This window comes from Mauremys mutica, chromosome 4 (assembly GCF_020497125.1).
Source record: "Mauremys mutica isolate MM-2020 ecotype Southern chromosome 4, ASM2049712v1, whole genome shotgun sequence".
In the NCBI taxonomy this organism is placed as follows: domain Eukaryota; kingdom Metazoa; phylum Chordata; order Testudines; family Geoemydidae; genus Mauremys; species Mauremys mutica.
In genome coordinates this window covers 102,910,649-102,926,891 of record NC_059075.1, presented here as the reverse complement: position 1 = coordinate 102,926,891, position 16,243 = coordinate 102,910,649, and the positions used below count along the sequence as shown (strand labels likewise).

Sequence of the window (16,243 nt, the reverse complement as noted above, 5' to 3'; positions counted from 1 at the left end):
TTGAAAATCCCAGCTTTAATTTTTTTGTTCTTCACATTTCCTGATGTTTTAACTGTAGTGTGTTTGAACTGTTTTTATTCCCTCTCCCAATATGTTGGCAGTTCACAGGGTGCTCTCAAAATGTGTTTGTACAAGCGAGTGTGCTGTGGTTGTGGCAGGTGGATCTAAGCGCTGTACGGATCTACTGCACTGCATTGTCTGCTTTCTCCTTTCCCTGCATGCTAGCCCTGCCCCCCGTTGCATGCTAGCCATGCCCCCGTTGCATGGTGGCTGCTGCTGGATCATGGCATTACAATGCCATGATTCTGGAGTTGATTGGTATGGTGCAAGGTCCTTTCACTGTGGTGTTTATAATTAAGGGATGGGACAAAAGGATCAAGAGAAGAAAGCTTATAATTTATTTGGTTGGTTTGGGGAGCAATGGGCTTTAAATATGGAGCACCATTTGGCAAACATGCCTGAATCTGAGTGCAGGTTTTTTTTTTGTTTTTTTTTTAAAGCTTCACTTCTGTCCCTTGGAAAAAAAAAGAGTAAGCCAATCTTCAGTAAATATGCTAGTAGCTTTCCAAAAAGCTGTGTAAGAATAAGCTCTGACATCAGTTTGTACAGCATTCTGACTACAAACACACATTTCAATTAAGTTACTGATAGGAGTAGTACCATAGAAATCAGTGGGAATACTTCACTGAAGAGGAACTTTATTCTTGTGTTTATGCAATGACCATTCATTTCAGTCATCACCTGGGATTGAACCAGAGACCTCTAGAGCTGAAACACAAATATCTTGTCTGGTGTGAGGCAGCAGTGGCAGACTTATGTCCTCTATGGATCAGGTACAAAGCAGGGTGCATATTACATATGGAACAGTGGGTTACCTTGTCAAGTCTATACTACTTTATCTAATCAATAAAAATGAATGCATGTTTTAAAAAATATATTCAACATGGGTTTAATATTTGTGATGTTAACTTTCTGATAATGGGGAAAGATTGTTTCCCTTTCACAGCTGCATCTTTAGTCTTTTGATTGGAAAAACCAAGTAGGAAAAGAATAAGGGGCAATGCTTACTGGTAAAGCATTTCACTACAAATACAAAAAGAAAAAGTCTTGAAACCACTTGAGTTAATTAAGTCATGAGGTGTTGTTTTGTATTTGCAATATTGTTTTTCTTTTGATCCAATAACTATGCATGGTAAAATGAGTCATGATTTTAGTAACTGTCTCTAATTTTCCTTCATTTAAAGTCAAGGTACTTTATGTTTTGAATTTGCACTGTAAATAAGTGTTCCAGGTAGTCTGGAGTGTTTTCACTATTGTTACTTATAGTCTGGTTGTACCGGTAGACTGCTGCTACATTACTGCACATTTAGTTGATTTACTTTGAATGTATTATATGGGATGCACTATTTTACCCTCACATTTCCTTGGTTAATTTAGTAAGGGAAAAATCATTTTTTTTATTATTTTGTATGATGTACTAAATATAACAACCTAGCTAAGATGAAACCATTTTGAATAAATTGGGCTGTTTATTTTATTTTTTTTTCAGCCTGACTAGCTGCATAATGGTGCAGCCTGCAGCCGATTGCCAGTTTTGAGGTGTTATCTGAACAACAACAGGCTTTAATTTGCTCAGGATCACTGGGCACAGTTAGCCCTGGTCTGTCTCTCACTTACTTGCATTGTTATAAACATTAATGTTTTTACATGCATATTTCCAGGCTAAATTTTTTCCTATAGTTTTAATTTTAGCTGAACTTTGAGGCTAAATTTCAAGTTTTGTGTGTTTAACCTTCATCCTAATTGCTTGTCCACCATAAAGTGGTGGTGCTTTGTTCCTAAATTCTCTCTATGAGGTGGTGTGCATTAAAGTGTATTTATACTCTTTCAGATTAATTAACTGTGACCTTATGAACCACTGTCCTTGTTTAATTGATGGCTCCAAAGCACACTAATGGCATAAATCAACAGATAATGAGATTCAGACTTGCTTTTAACGTATATAATAACACTGCGATGATATGGCAAATGAGATTTGTTGACTCTGTATTGGCATTACAGGAGAGAAGACACAATTAGATGTGTACTTTTGGGGTGGGGGAGGGCTTTACTGGAATGAATAACATGCAGTTCAGGGTGGGTGGATGGGATAAGAAGGATATTCTACATCAAGATAAGTTTGGTATTCTCTCCTTATCTGTAGGCAGTGTGCAATATTGTGCAATGTGCACTTGAGGGTACAGAAATGTGGTGGGAAGGTGTTTCTTACACATTACTGGAGGGTAACAAAACGGATGATTTCATCTTCAATATAGTTACATGTTTTTTACACTAAACTTACACCCACTATTTTATGAACTGCAAATTAATCAGATAGTTCCCAAGGAACAAAAAAAGATTTTGACCTAAACTAGTAGCCCAGGCCCATTATTATTTTCAGTTTAATGTTACCCATATCCATCTCCTGCATTTTTGGAAAGAAAACAAGGGCTTTGAAACAAAGTTTCTTTGTTTTCACAAGAACTAAAAATGTGCTGTATGTAGACCAAACAATAAAAATAAACTGCCGAACTACCTTCTAATGCATGGGGGTTCTGGAGAGAGGAAACCATGGATATTTAGAGGCATAAAGTGAGTCATTGTGCTAGTTAAAGAATTTTATAAGGCAAGCTCTGTGGGTTTGAGTTGCATCTGTTACCTTTCCAGCCAGAACTGAGGGGTATGGAGGAAAAAGAATGTTGGATTGAATCATGCCTTATACTGAATGCATTGTACCTAGGCTAAGCTTCTAAATGGGATCTAGACCTTAGGTAGAACAAAAACATTCTTGTTGTATGACTGTTACCTTAAATGTATTCCAATTTAGAATACCAAAAAGATATTATATTAAAACAGTTAAGCTCCAAAACACTATTACCAACAGATTTTTCTAAAGTAATGTGTGTTCCCATAACCCTTTAAAAATCTCTTTGTTGTTTTCCCTATTAAAAAGATAACCATGCCTGTTATTTCTGACAGCTCTTACAAGCCATAATGGACTGGGTTGCTATGGTGTAAGATGTAGAACAATGAAATAATTGTTTGTCATGGTATTGGCTTCCTGGAAACAAATTCTGTGTAAATTATTCGGTTGAAATGGTGACAACAGCAATTTTGTTTAGTTCATAGTTAGAAAATGCCTCTCTCCTATAATAAAAAACACAAGTTAAATGTGTCAGTTTTGATAGTTTTTCTATGCTTTAACTTTTTTCTTTCTACATTTTTCAGGTCAGTTTCATGAATTCAAAAGCAACTTACCAGTGATTTCTGGGTGCTGGGGCTGATTTTCTTGTGTGTTTGTAAGTATTTATTGATTTATTACATTACTTATTTACATGTATGTCTGAAACAATTTTAACATGAAAGTAGGCACAACATTAAAATACCATCCTAGGACCTCACCAGTTTGAATGTGTTGTTAAGAGATTTATCGAACTACTTAGAAACATTTTATTTTTTTGAGGGGCGGGGAGGGAGGAGTCAATGTCCCTCTGGAGTTCTTGTGCAATCCTACATTTCAGTCTCTCAGGGTGGATATAAATACCTGAATTAAGGAGTGAGCACCGCTGCCCTCATCTCGGAATGTCTGTTGAATTTCCCAATAGTAATTGAGATGTAACTATATAATGCTTGTCATTTTATAACATCTGTGAATCTGTGCTGACCTTGTGGCTTACGTCAGCAGTGTTTCTTGCAGCAGTGATGGAGATATGTGCCTGGAAGCAAATTGGGGCCACCAGTGCCAGGAAGGTGGAGTTCTTGGAGGTAATGCACATAGGTTATTGGGAAAATGCCAGGGCAACCTCTGACTGCTGAACCAGAGTGTATTCATGTTTAACTTGGAGGAGGCTGACATTTACAATTGCAGAAAAAGGCCCGAGACTGTAGTTATTTAGGCCTTGACGCAGGAAGTCAGTGGGATTTAAGCACATGCTTAAGTGCTTTTCTGAATTGGGGGCCTTAGAGACAAGAAGCTCGGTAGGGAAGAAAAGGCATCTACAGAATAAAGGCACAGAAAATTTTCAGTACCATAATTTACTTAGTGTTTGGATGTGGCCAGATGTGATAAGAGTGAACCCATCGGAAGGGGGCAAAAATAATAACTGACAAACCCTGTGTCTGACTATAAGGTGGTGCTGCATAAATGGAGTAAATCAACACAACACAACTTTAAAGCACAAAATATTGTTTATGGAGCTTCAGCTAAAGTTGTTCACAAAATTATGATGAAATGGGAGAAATGGGAATTTTCCTCCCAAAGAAAGAAACATGATCAAAACTCACCATTTGTGATGGATAACATCAAGTTATTATCACTTTCTTCCTACAAAAGAGTGCCTTACCACTCATCCCTGGCAAACACTTGTCTTTTAAATTTCTTTCACTTACTAATCTATTGACCTATATTTCTTTTTAGTGAAAATTGTTAATCAAATTTGGAGAAAATATATAATAGTTAAGAAATAAAATAATTAATTTAAACAAAATTACCAAAATCTTAGAAAAATAGATTTCTGATGTCTGATCGTGGCAGTGTAAAGTCATGGACTGAACATAGGACTGAGATCTAGGAACTCATTATTTTTAATCCTGAATTTACCTAGGACTCACTGCATAGTTCTGGTTAAAAAAAAAATCACGTAGTCTTTCTGTGCATCAGTTTCCTCATCTGTAAAATGCAAATAGTAGCTAAATTTATCATCGTATCCCTGGTATTTCTGTCTAGGTATATGTAGTGCAATATATACTATGGTAAAACAAATACGGTGGGACAATAAATGGTGTCTTTTTTTTTTTAAAGTATTGCCCCTTGTACTAATCTAACTCACTGGAAGGATGTGAACATTCTTTCATTAGTTCATATAGCATCATGAAGTTGTACCCTGACATAAATGTTTGTCATAATCATATTTCAGGCCACTTGTTTGAATCCTGTCCAGGTTGGTAGTGACCAAAAGTTGTTTAAAATTAACATAAATATGCCTTTAAAATACTATGTACATGTAAAACAAATAGTCATACTTAGGTCAATCAAATAAACACATTAGAAAGAACTCTCTAATAAGCAGTATAAATGATTGCCATCTGACACCTGTAAGCTGGCCTGTGCCAAAGGAATTGGTGTTAGTACAATTCCTGGAAGACAGATAACCATGTCTGCCAATGCTGCCCCCACCACTGCTAGCACACTTGTTGGCAACTTCAGCAGAGAGGTCAAAGATTGAATGAATATATAAACTCGACTACCATCTAGTCTCTAGAGGTGGTCTCTGTAAATCAGGGCTGAGGCTCATTGATAGGATGTGTGGAGAAGCTAATGCTGTTTCTGAGTGTCCGTGTTCTGTGGCTAGATGGCTTATTTTAGCATTTAGGGTTATCAATACAGCAGAATTCACAAGGTCTAAATTCACTTAAGCTAAAAATAAAATCTAGAACATAAAACTGACTTGGTACTATCCAGTTCTTTCTCAGATACTATAAAAGTACTGAAGTAAGTTCTGTATTAGCAGTGGATGAACCCTTCTTCAGAAAACTGCTCTGTAGCTTCCTGAAATTGCAAAGATTCGGAATATAGCATACAACAGGTCAATTAATGTTGTTAAGTGATGATAATTTCTATGTTGCCATAAGGATTCATGGTGCTTTACAGACAAAATGAGCCAGGCTGCTGCTTCAAGTAGCTTACTCTCTGAGAAAGGCATGATTTTTGCAAATCTTAACTCATGCACGTGGCCCCATTGAAGTTAATCAGAGCAGAATCAGGACCTAACTTAGACATAACACAGCAAGGTATGACACAGAAAAGTTGGAGATGTGAGGGACTGGCATAGGAAGGACGAGAGATGTAAGCGATCATGAGATGTTTTAGTTGCATACATATCTCATTTGTGCATTTAAAAAAAACTAAGATGTAATGTTTAGATATGCTACAGAAGTCTTTCACTCTTATAATATGGATAATTTGGTGGGCCAAAAATTTGTGCAGGAGCAGAAATCACTACTAGAAGGGTTGAGTAACCTCATATATTTTCCATAGAGGTATACTGCAATGTCTGTTAAATACCTGTTTATATCAGTTCAGAAGCTGTTTCAGCCAGAGGATATAATAATCTTTTCTTTTTTTTTCCAAAGGTTTGAAAGTTTTGTCATAAATGTGTTCATACTGTAACATATAATTACTTGGATCACCCAGTTCAGACAGCTTTGTTGTTGTTGTTGTTGTTATAGCTAACCAGTTTCATTCAGGAGAAAACAGGACTGATGACTCATACAAATTGCATAGAAAATGTGACTTCTCTCCTTTTCTATATTTCCCACAGAGTTATTGTCATAACTAAAGGCTACTTTTGTGGTCTTAAAGTGGTTTTATATTTTGAATTATTTTCATAGGTAGACTTGTTCAGTGGTGAATTGCAAGAGTCATTTAAAATTACAAATATTAAAATAGAAAGATATTTTTAATGGCTCTGAGTTCATGCAAGTTTTTTTGTTTATACTCTAGCAATTACCGGTATACATACATCCTTTCAACACCAGGTAGCCTCTAAAATTCTTTTTCTGTATTTACATTTTATTCTAACCCATGTGTGTATGACAGAGATGGGTTTCATGCACATATACAGTTTTAATGAGAACATCAATAAATGAAGAAAAGCCTTTCTTAAATGGACATAAGCAAAGTCCAGGAAACTTCTAAGGTATTGCTACAATAACTCTTTAGTGAAGGGCCTGTTTTAGTAATATGATGAAAATAATACCATATAATTTTTGTTTAAAGTCAGATGGCTTTAAAAAGCATCTAGTAAAAATGTTTCAAAAATGAGTATTTATTATAAATATTGAAACAAACACCTGGAACCTGTGTATTTAAACAATCATGTACAATGTTGTGTCAAATTTTGTTTGTTCAGACCGTTCTTGAATTGCCCACATCTGCTGTCAATAACAGATCAAGTTTTTTGCTTCAAACTCAACAATATATGTTTTTGAAGACCTATGTTTTTAAAAATAATGGAATCAGATCCTCGATGCAAATTAGCATGGTTCCCATGAAGTCACTGGATTTACACTAAATGAGGATCTGGCCAAATACATTTCTGTCCTGTGTCTGATGCATTTTGATTTAAAAGATAAAATCTATGAAATTTTGTGAATAGTTTTATATGTATTAAGATGCAACAAAGATACAGAGGTAAATTAAGATAAAACATCTTTGAAGAGGTCTTTATTTAATGAAGAATTCAAAGGATCTGAGACTTCCTTGCTTTACAATCTAATTGTAGACAAATGATCTGCTGGTTTATGATAGATTAGTTTCTGGTGGACACCATCTCTGTCTGCTCTCTAGCTCAACTCTTTAGTGCATTCAAATATTAGAAAGTTTATTTTAAAGATTCTTCTATTTTCTTTCTTTGTCAGATACACAGTCCATTAGCATTTTGGCCAAAAAGGTCTCCATCACATTATCCCTTACCTTTCTCAATAGAAATGTTAAAAGAACCAGTTCTTTATAGAGAAAGATAAGTATTACCTTAACACAGGCTGTCTTGGCTGAATCATCTATGATTATTTTATGGCAGATAAAGAAATCATCTTCAGCTAGAACTGTCTAACTGCTATCATTATTATTTAATGTTGGCGTTGTAGTAGTATCCAAGCGCCCTAACAGAAATCTGAGACCCATTGTATTATGTGCTGTGCAAACACATAAAAAATACGTTGGCTGCCTCGAAGAGCTTACCCTCTTAAATAATCAAGACAGACGACCAGAAAGATGCACACACCATTTAGGTAATATGGCCGACATCCCTATTTTGCCTTATCTTCTTTTTCCCTTAAAGTTCCCTCCAAAATCTCCCTCCCTGTCCTGTTTCAATGTTCCTCAACCATCCATGGACATGGATTCAGGCATACAATAGGCTTTTAATGGAATTGTGGAAGGCAAGAGGAGTTAGTGATTTATATATTCTGACAGGCAGAGGTTGTTTTTGTTAGATACCATTCACCCATTGTTAATATTTTACCTTCTTTTGCTTATTGGGTTTTCAGACATACAGTGGGTGGGGAAGACTTTGATTTGGGGCTGTTGCCTAGAAAGTCTTACTCATGTAAGTAAGTTTCCAATTCAATCTTAGAACTACTCACGTGTGTAGGGCTCTGCAGGGTCAGGTTCCTGATTGTTGTATACTTTTCATGATAGCAGAGGTGGCCAATCTGAGCCTCAGAAGGAGCCAGAATTTACCAATGTACATTGCCAAAGAGCCACAGTAGTATGTCAGCAGCTCCCCCATCCCGCTCCCAGCACCTCCCAACCACCGGCAGCCCCGCCAATCAGCGCCTCACCCTCCACCCCCGCACCTCCCGATCAGCTGTCTCATGGCCTGCAGGAGGCTCTGGGGGGAGAGCGAAGGCCCTGCAGGCTTGAGGGAGGGGTGGGAAGAGGTGGAATGGGGGCAGGGCCGGTGGCAGAGCCAGGGCTTGAGCAGTGAGCATCCCCTGGCACATTGGAAAGTTGGCGCCTGTAGCTCCAGCCCTGGAGTTGGTGCCTATACAAGGAGCTGGATATTAACTTCTGAAGAGCCGCATGTGACTCCAGAGCCACAGGTTGGCCATCAGAGCTACAGGTTGGCTACTGATGTACAGACTGTACTTTGACAAGAAAAATTGGGTGCACAGTATGCAGGTGTTTAGAGCAGCAATATGTGTTATGTTCAATTTGGAATGCTGCTCCTTAAACAATAAGGGGAGAGTACATTTAGACTACGTTTAGAACACTAATTTATAATGCACAACCCCTTTTTCCTTCATTTCCTTTGAAGCAACAAAATGGGTGTCACAATAGAAATTCATATAAAATAATAATTTACATTCATACTAGTCTAAAGGCTATTAAAATGTTTATAAACTACAAATATATGATACTACTGAAATGCAGCCACCACTGGGTTGGGAATTAGCGTCCAACTGGCTCATAGCATATTGTGCAAGAGTAGAAAAAATATATTTAGTCACTAACATACGTTTTGGGTAAGGGTTAAGCCCTGCTGTTTTGGATACATTTTTGTAGTTAAAATATTTTTAGAAATGCTCCTTTTTAGAACTGCACTGCTCTGAATGCAAGCAGGGACCCCTCTGCTCTGCCACTGCCATGTATATGTGCCACATTAGATCAAACTGCTGCCTACAAAAATCTACAAAATCAGTAAGGGAAAAAGGCCAGTGCTCATCCAAACAATTCTCCTTTTGCAAAGGCAGAGTACACTGTGCAAGCTGCATAGAGCACATGGGAGACCAAGAACTGTTAGGAAATTCTTGTATGGAACAGCTGGAAGAATAATGTGGAAGAAGAGTACTCTACAGCAGTTTGTACCTTGAGACGGTTTCAGAGATTCTGCATGTGATTTGCATCTGCAGAGTCAATGTTTGTAGAAAAGAAAGGCTTAATCATCACACAACTGAACCCTTAATGTGTCTGAATAGATAAACTCAAGACCCTAGGAAGGTTGTTAGGGGAGGATTTTCTTCAGGCCTGGCTGTTGTGAGGCAAGTGATATGAAATACTTCTTTCATATACAATACAATGTGGACGGACAACACCAGCTGTCTGTGTGAACACTGACTGAAATCTTACCGAGTCAAATTTATTAAGTGGGTCAGGATGGTAAACTGTTCATTGTAAGCTTCTTTCTATTTCCCATTCCCTGGATGTATATCAAGGCTAGTTTGATTCATTTATTGTTATGAAAGAGAATTGTTTAGGACTAACCACTCTTCATCTTAATCACTGTTATAGGAGATGTTGCAGTAAAAGGTTAACTGCTCTCTGAATGTACTAGATCTACAGTATATACCTATGCCTGACTCCTTAGAAATCGAGTAATAGTCTGTTCAACAGAGATGTCACCAATTAAGCACAATCCCTAATAAAGATTCTACAGTGAAAATCTCTATTTTTCTAAAGTTAATTTTAAAAAGTTGATAAAAGTGCAGCATCCCTTTAAAAATGTTATTCTAAAACAAAGATGAGGTAAACCACAAAGGTTAGCTATGAAAATCCATGCAACTGGTTTTGGAATTCATTTCCCGTTACAACGTGGATTTGCCCCTTGAAAGCACTTGCATTAATAATGAGAAAGTAAAGAATCTGAAATGAATCATTTTCCCTTTTAATACTGTGTGCTCATATTAAGTGGAGATGTACCGATGTTTGGAATCTCTATGTTAACATATTTAACACTGCTAAACATTGCTGAATACATAGATTTGGAAATCTATTTAATTGAAAGCAGCTTGCCAATTTCAATATGAGCACTGATCATATTTCAACATGTGGAATCTTAGGAACATGGGAATCTTCCATACAGGATCAGACTTATGGTTCATCCAGTATGGTATTCCGCAGTGGGCTGCAGCCATTACATGATTCTTCAGAGGAAGGTAAAAATAATGCATAATGCACTTGGCTTGTTGAATAATGCTGTGCTGTACTGTGGGAAGGAGATTCCTTTTGAACCTCTTTTATTTCTGCTATATTTTTTGTTAGTGTCCAGAATTGAACACAATATTCAAGGAGAGGGTTCACCATTGATTTATTTAATGGTGTTAAAATATTTTATCTGATTCTTTATAGATCGTAATGTTTTGTTTGCTGGTCTAACTACCTCTTCACATTCTTGGATATTTTAATTCCTTGGTCCACTTTTTTCCTGAGTGGTTCCAGTATATTTAAAACCCAGTAATGAAAATGAATAGTAAAGTGTTTCTTTCCAAAGTGCATGACCCTGCACTTTTCAATACTAGATTTCATCTATCATTGTGCTATCCATTCACCTACCATTGTTTAGGTATTGTTGGCAAATGTTGTCATTTTGTGGGCGACTTCCTCCTGATCATGACACTGGTTGCAATACCAATGACTGGTGAACACTTCCCCCACAACTTATTAGCTTTTTTTTTTTTTGAATTCCAAGAAGCAGCTGTTTATTAGGACTTCTGGCTTGCTTAACCATTTTTTATCAGTGGCAGGGTATTGACCTTTATTTTCTACTTATCTATTTCCCTTAAAATGTCTTATACTCTGCTAAGGCCTCATCCCTCCAATCCATGTTATGTCTTAGAAAATGCTCTTGTTATTTCTTCCTCATCTTCTGCATTGAACTTTGACAATGTACTCTTTAACTTCTTTAGTTGCTCTCTCATTGTTTTCATTGTTTGTTGGTCTAGATGGCTTGTGGACGTACCATAAGTGCAGCCGGTGGACGCGGGTTGAGAGGGACGTAGCCACCCACATTTTATCATCCCTTTGCTGTGCCCTCGGAATAGCTGTAGGACTTGTGCAATTTCACTTCAGATTTGTTTTATGCAGGTGGTCCCCAGGAACACTAGCGTAGTCTCTTTGTGACTAATGTGCTCCTAGTTACCTCAGTCTGTGTAAAATTCAACAGCAGGCTGTGCTCACAGTTTGTGATCTGTCCTGTTAAAGGTGTTTCGGCAGAGTTTGCACATTCCAAAGGCTGCCTTATAATGTTGCATACACCCCGTGCCACTGCCCCTACCCCCCCCGCCCAGGAACATGCTGGATTGATTCTCTCTCTGTTAGTGCTGATTGTTTATCTCAGCAGGTAAAGAAACTCTTCTGTGTTTCCTAAACAGCCTCCAGCCTGAAACAGCAGGGTGTTTTTGGTTTTTGCGTTACCCATCCACCTGCCATTAATGGTTTCATTACCATTGAAAGACCTCTGCGCCTGAGATTTCAGTCCTTATTGTCCCATGGTCACTGTTGCTTAGGGGAACAGCCATACTCGACTCTTGTACACAAAACTAAATTTGAGCAGAGCTTATCCTCCTGTGTGCTCCAGAAGGAGCTGCTCCAAAAAGAAGACATTTATAGTATCAATAAGCTGCTTCTCTAAACCATGTACAGATGTGTTATTCAACCAGTTAATATTGGGGTAGTTAAAATCACCCATTATTATTTTTCTGGCAGATTTTGCCACTTCATTAATATCTTTCAACATACTGAGTTGCTTGGCTGCTCCTTCTTTTACATGGTTTATATCATATCATGCCATCACAGCATATTCTGTAGTTTTGAGCTAATTGCTCAATTAACAGTGGTATTCATGAAGTGCTAGGAAAATTCCAAAACTAATGATTTGGACAAATTCAAAATAGGTTGGTATTCCATAGTTTTAAATGTCAAACATGCCAATATCTGCAGGCATAAGACTGTGAAGGCTTAGAACTCGATAGCTCAGAAACTCGAGTCTAAAAATCATAGTAAAATCATCAGGCATACATATAGCCCCCACTACTCCCTCTGTGCCAACCTACTTGTTCCTCAGGATGATCAGGACAGAGAGGTAGGGGCATGGAATGACTCCTCAGTCACTTCACGGGTGGGTCTTGTGGAGGTGCAGAAGGAGGCAGGGGAGATAGTGCTGATGAACCCCGATTCTTCCACCCTCCTGGCCTCCGGGTCCTGTTTATGGAAGCATTGTGGAGGCTGCTATAATAACCATTGTATAGATGTTTGCAGGCACTGCAGAAACGGAGGAGTGATGGTGATTGGAGGGCGATTGAAAGGTTTGTAGTGGGCTTTTCTTCTCCCCCTGTGGCCCATGATTGGGTGTAGGTGCAGAACAGATAGTTAACTCTAATGGGCCATTGTTCCCAGCTGTTGTTTGGAGCTGCCAACCAGCTCTCTAGGCAGTGGGCTGATTCTTTGTCTCACCAGCTGCCATGCAGGGATATGAGGGGATGCACTGCCTACCCATTTTGCCATTCCTCAGCACCTTCACTTTCATTTATGGCACTGGGGGAATGAGGAGGAGTCATGGACCTTGCCTGGGGGTCACGCTAATGCAGTGTGGCTGCAGAGTAGCTTGATGGCCACTTCTAAATAGGGAGAGGTTTTCCTCTCGGGTTTCAGGTCGTACTTCACAGGTTCAGGGATCAGATGCCTGCAGGGCTTCAGTCAGGCTTTGCACTCTGAAAACAAGAGGGGCAAGATTTGGCATCATGGCTTCTGTCTGATTTTTGTACATTACTCATTTAACTAATTTAAGATCTTCCTGTACTGTGCTGATGATCTGATGCAAGACTATACTGAGTTGTAATGGTTTGCATACAAGAATAAGGCTTCAATCCAGCAAAGCACTTAAACATGTGTAACTTCAGGCATGTGAGTAGCTCCCTTATGACTTCAGTTCCTGAATAGTCCCATTGACCGTGTGTGTGCTTAATTCCTTTCTGGAATAGTATTGATTATGTGTATGTTGCTGCTAATTTGTTCAAATTTAAATTAAATAACTGAAAAACTAGTAGGAGATATAATGATGTTTGGACTTTCTCTTCAGTCCTTCTTGGAGATACTGTGGATGCCTTAAAGACATTATAATTTACATTTTATGACAAAAAATATAGAGAATTGTCTTATTCCTCTTGGCAACTCAGCAAAACTATCATAAAATTTTTTCATCAGTATTCTGTTTAGAGTTTTGTAAACTGAACACTACAGTGCTAACAGATCATTTTTTAGATGCTTATTACAGTTCTTTCACATCTTTATAGTACCATAGTAAAGCTGAATTTACCAGCTATGTGGAAAGTAGAGTAAGGTAGCACTAGAATCTACATTAAAGTGATTCAATACTCTTTGGAGAAAAACCTTCTTGACTTGAGATTTGATACAGTATGTGGTTTGGGGGCAGTTGTAAAAGAGTTGCCAATAAACTTGAATGCTAGCAACGAAAGCTGCTTATAGCACATTGAAATTTAGGGGTATTTTCTTTTCTCTGTAAACACACGTGACTAACATTCGCATTAATGGGAGTTACATGTACAAATGGAAGGGAGAGTATACCGGAAAGAGTAATTTGATGTTTCAAAATTTAAAGATGGAAGGGATCAATTTGCTTGCAACTCTTTCTTCCTGAAAATAAAGGCAAATACCTGATCTCCTTAGGTAACTACCATTCTGCCTATAAATTACTCCTAAACATTCTGCTCTGAAACCATTAATATGTACTTTAATCTGAGCAGGGAGAGCAAAAAATATGGATTGTTTATTAGTGTGTCTATATAAAAACAAAACACGACCCCCCCACCCCCAAAAGCCTAATCAAAGTTCTAGGAGTTTGAGTCCAGTGAGTTTGAGAGGCTGTGTGGTCAAATGACTAGGGGACTGGACTGGGATTCCTGACTCTGTTGTGTGAACTTGGGCAAGTCGCTTTTCCTCTCTGCACCTGTGTTTCCTTTCCCATGCTGTCTGTCTTCTCTATTTAGACTGCAAGTTCATCAATAATGCTGTGATCCTGGTTGGGGCCTCTAGGTGCTATTGTCATACAAATAAATAGTAATATAATTCTGAAACCATACTAGTCCAGTTGAAAATTCCTTCCTGTTTATAAAGATACAGTCCTTATTTGGACAATAAAATAGGTTTTTGTTTTTTGTTTTTGCAAGTAATCATTTGTACAATAGACTTCTTACCATCTATCATTATTTTGCACTGCAAGCTTAATTTCAAATTATAATTGGGGTATGAAAATAATCTCTTCTCTTTGGTTACTTATGTTTTTGCCATAATCATATTAGGCTCCCATAGCAACATATGAAAACATTAACACAAGTTCCTTTTGTATATGATATGGTTGAACATTTCCCCTGTAGAACTGTGCAGCATGCTGTGTTCACAAAGAAAATGCATCCAGCTTGATTGCTTCTTACTGTTGTTTCTCTAAAGATATGTTTTGGGGTTAGCTATTTTTATTTGCATTGTTTTCCAGATCAAGTACAGTAAGTTAATTAAGCAATAACCTTAATGGAATCTCAGTTTATGACCCAGTAACCACCTACTTCTGACATATAAATGTGAAGGTGAACATTAGACTCTCTTTACTGGGGTAGTCTGTAACTTTATTAACAGTGTTGCTTTTATTCCAAATTAAAAATATAACATTAAATGAACAAAAAATCAGATCCTATCCTGGATTACTGGTGTAAATTCCCCAAGCCAAAAAAGAGTGGCAGTGACCTAAAAAATGGAGGTATTATACAAGTTAGTTTTAATTACATTCAGATACCACAGTGATGGGCTGGTATAAGAACTTGAATAGGATAGAATTATTATTACATTTCTGGAAATCAGAAATTAATATTACCCCCCCCCCAAATTTCAGTTAGCCATAATTTAAATGAAGATGATACCTGTTAAAGTAGTGGCATTTGGTATAATCCAAGGATTCTTCCTCTAAAATAGTATAGAAAAAATGGGGGAGATATTGGATTTTTTTTGTCTATACTTCATTCAGTAAGAATAAAACAAAAGTGTGAAGGAAAATGCTTCTTATCAGGATAATAATGTTAACAATACAGATACTAAATTTTTAAATGTAATATATTAATTTATGTGTTGATAATAACTTTCACTCTAAGGATCTCAAACATTTCAGAGAGATGTATTACACCATCATTAATCAGAAGTTTTCAGATAATCACATATTGTCATGAGACAAATATTGACCCAAAATATCAGAAAAATATTGCAAATGAGTGATGACCCAAACACATAATAGATATATAATTCTGTCTTAGGGAGGTCTGAAGGCCACTTTTAAGAAGGTAATTGAGCTGGTTAAATAAGGTAGTTGCAAAGAAAGTTTGTTTGTTGTTCTATGCCAGTCTGTATATCTACCAGAACATCTGGTATGGGATTGTTAGCACAGACGGGGAGGCAGCTTCTGAGCTTAAGACAGACTGCCAAAAGCCTTCCACTTTGCTGTACCCTATCATGTGCCCGCAAAGACACAGGATGATAATTTTCAGCATTTGTGCTGTAGGATGGAGGAATAACCTGGCATCAGTGAAAAAAGGTTTGTTTATAGCTTATCTATTTGAGAGATGTTTTCTTTGCTTTAGGAAGATACTTCTCCCAGCAAAACCATATTATGGAATTGCTCCCCTTGTGCAATGTGAATAGCAGATAAAGAGCAACCATATCCTAAAACCAATTGCTGCACAAAATGTTAATGACTTTTTGTAGCAGTCTAAATAACAAGATCTCTTTGTTGCCTTCAAGCCTCAGACAAACCAAAGACTTGACAAACTCTAAGGAGTTAAGGTGAGTCAGACATCCCGGCTCAGTAAAAGGCTTTGCTGCATCACTGCTAGGACAAAAAGTGAAGTGCCTCTCCACCAGCTG

At 37.6% G+C, this 16,243-nt stretch overlaps 1 protein-coding gene across 1 annotated transcript in view; it reads left to right on the top strand.

Moving 5' to 3' along the window:
- Nucleotides 1-3,305: 3,305 nt before the first annotated feature.
- Nucleotides 3,306-16,243, top strand: part of SOX6 (SRY-box transcription factor 6) — a 385,937-nt gene continuing 372,999 nt past the window's right edge. Inside the window, exon 1 of the mRNA XM_045016229.1 lies at nt 3,306-3,338. The gene's annotated coding sequence lies outside the window, so the exon portion shown is untranslated. The remainder of the gene's footprint in view (nt 3,339-16,243) is intronic.